Here is a 2,889-nt window from a genome sequence, read left to right as displayed (position 1 = left end):
TGAGCTATATTGCCAGTCCAAGATATATATTTGAAAGAGCCACTTAATGTGAAATGTGTGGATTTTAAAAATTACAATTTCATTGAAAGAAAAGAATCTCTTTTCCTATATTATATTTTATATACTGTCAAATGAGTGGCAGAATATGGTACTTCCAAAATTCCATACAGAATGAATTTAAACCTTTACAAAATAACATACATGCTAAATTTAAAGCTCCCATAAATCCATTAAACTTGTCTCATGACTATGTTCTGCATTGTGCTATAAATGTGCTATGAGACACATTAAAATATGAAGACAGAAGCTGGGCGTGGTGGCACACGCCTTTAATCCCAGCACTTGGGAGGCAGAGGTAGGAGGATAGCCATGAGTTCGAGGCCACCCTGAGACTACATGGTAAATTCCAGGTCAGCCTGGGCCAGAGTGAGACCCTACCTCGAAAAACAACAACAAAAAATATGAAGACAGTCTCAATAACCTTACATTGGACCTTAATTTTGAGTTTTCACATGGATAATTTATATTTGAACAAAGAACACTGAGGTAAGTTAAAAAAAAAAAACTATACTCAACCATGCCAGTAAGGAAGTGGTGACATAGCCTGAGGTAATCTAGTGTCTTATTATTTAGAACCTGATGTGCTGACAGAAAATGGGCTGACATAGTTTGATTAATGCTCACCACCTAATAGGTGAATATTTAAAACACCTAAGAGCACCAACTAGGTGGTCAGCCCTTTATGAAGCCATTGGTTCATCAAGCATCACCAAGTGTACAGCCAATTATGTATGTGGGCAGCAACAATCTTGCTTTTGGAAGTTAATCTTTATGAAATGGCAATATGGGATTTGACTGGCTCTTATATCTTATTTCTTTCTCTCCACATTAGAGATTATGTAGTTACCTTGAAGATATGAAAATTAATTTAGGTTAGATTCATATTTTACATTTATTCAAAGATTTATTTGAACTCATAAAAAGTTTATTGATATAATTTAAAAGGTGAAGAACTAAAATACATTCCAAATATTGACCAAAAGACTTTGAGAAATAGCTTAAAGAATTTTCCATCAAAAGTCACTGTTATACACATTGCCATATCCCCCTTCATAAAATCACACCCCCATTAAAACCACACCCTACAGGTAGTGAATTAATTGGCTGATTTGCTCTGTAAGATGCCAAAAATGTAGATAAAATGAGAAATGCAGCCAGCTAGAAGGAAGAAATATAAATGTACAAATAGGCCATTTCTACTAGAGTCTTGGGCATTCAGGAGGTTCACAATCTCCATACAAATATATAAAAATGTTTAGTAAGCTATAGTCACTTGAATCCATTCTCTTCTGCTTTAATTCTTCACATCAAACCTACAAAATAAAAATAAAACCATTACTTTATTTTTCCTAATTTTATTAACTTATGACTAACAAATAAAATACATATAATATAAATGTGATATATTAATATATGCATGCATTATGAAACTATTAAATTAAGCTAGTTAATTATATGACACCTCACATATTTTTATGGTTAAAACATTGAAGATCTACACTCAACAATTTAAAAGTATACAATACATTATTAACTATAGTCACCATACTGTACAACAGATCTCCAGAATATATTTCATCTGTATAACTGAAAGTTTGTACACTGCAACATGTTCCCATTCCTTCATCGTTGGCATCCACCATTCTACTTTCACTTTCTATGAGTTCAATATTTAGATTTCACATACAAGTGAGAGCATACAGTATTTGTCTTGCTGTATCTGACTTTTTTCACTTAACATAGTGACCTCTAGGTTCATCACTGACTTTTTTCACTTAACATAGTGACCTCTAGGTTCATCACTAATTTTGATTAGGTATTTTTAAGGGCAGCTTATACATCAATATAATTGAATCCAGTCAAATGGGGTACACAACTCCATTGTACTTGTAAATATATTTCTCAGTTTCATAAGAGTAATGAGAGGGTGTGATCATCACTTTGGATGTAGTGACTTAAGTAACTACACATTAAATTAAGGTAGTGTCCCTATAAAGGATTAAAATGCAATGCTTATTTTATGACTAGGATTTTGCATTCATGGCTTCTGTTTGCCCCTTTTTATATCCATCTCCACTGCCATGTAAGTTTATAATTTCTTACTGTTGTAGGTAGGGTATACAGTCTCACGCTTGACTTGGGTATGTGAATATCTCTGGCCAAAAGAATAAGGTAGAAGTGATGGCATGTCTATTCTAAGCCCAGGCCTTGGAATGTGTCATGTGCTTATACCACTGCCATTGCTATAACAAGAGTATGCTCAAGCTAGTTTTTTTTTTTCCAATGCATTTATTTGTTTATTTATTTAAGAGAGAGAGAGGGAGAACATGGAAGCACCAGGATCTCTTGCCACTGCAAATGAACTTTAGAAGCATGCACCCACCACTTTGTGTCTCTGCCTTTATGTAGGTACTAGGGAATCAAACCCAGGGCCAGCAGGCTTTCCAAAAAGCACTTTTAACCACTGAACTATCTCGCCAGCCCCTTGAGTTAATCTTTTAATCCTGGGATCAGCATGAGAAACATGTGGAACAGAGCCACCCCAGGTCAAGTACCTCACCCAGCTCCCCAGCTCCTGCCCAGAGCCCTCAGCTGACCTGAAGATTCATAAGTGAGTCAAGCCAAGATCAGCTGAGCACAAAACACATGAGCTAAAATGAAAAGTGACTTCACTTTAAGCATTGGGTTTCGAAGTGGACTGTTATGTAGCAGTAGTTAATAGCACAGTGCCATTTCTTTTCAAAGTTCTTGTATTGGGAGTCTTGAACATTATTGGTATATTTGTTTTTCATTAGTCTTTGATGTGATTTTGCGTATTTTACTTAAGTG

This window comes from Jaculus jaculus, chromosome X, assembly GCF_020740685.1.
Source record: "Jaculus jaculus isolate mJacJac1 chromosome X, mJacJac1.mat.Y.cur, whole genome shotgun sequence".
NCBI classification, from domain to species: Eukaryota; Metazoa; Chordata; class Mammalia; order Rodentia; family Dipodidae; genus Jaculus; species Jaculus jaculus.
This window is presented reverse-complemented; position numbering follows the sequence as displayed.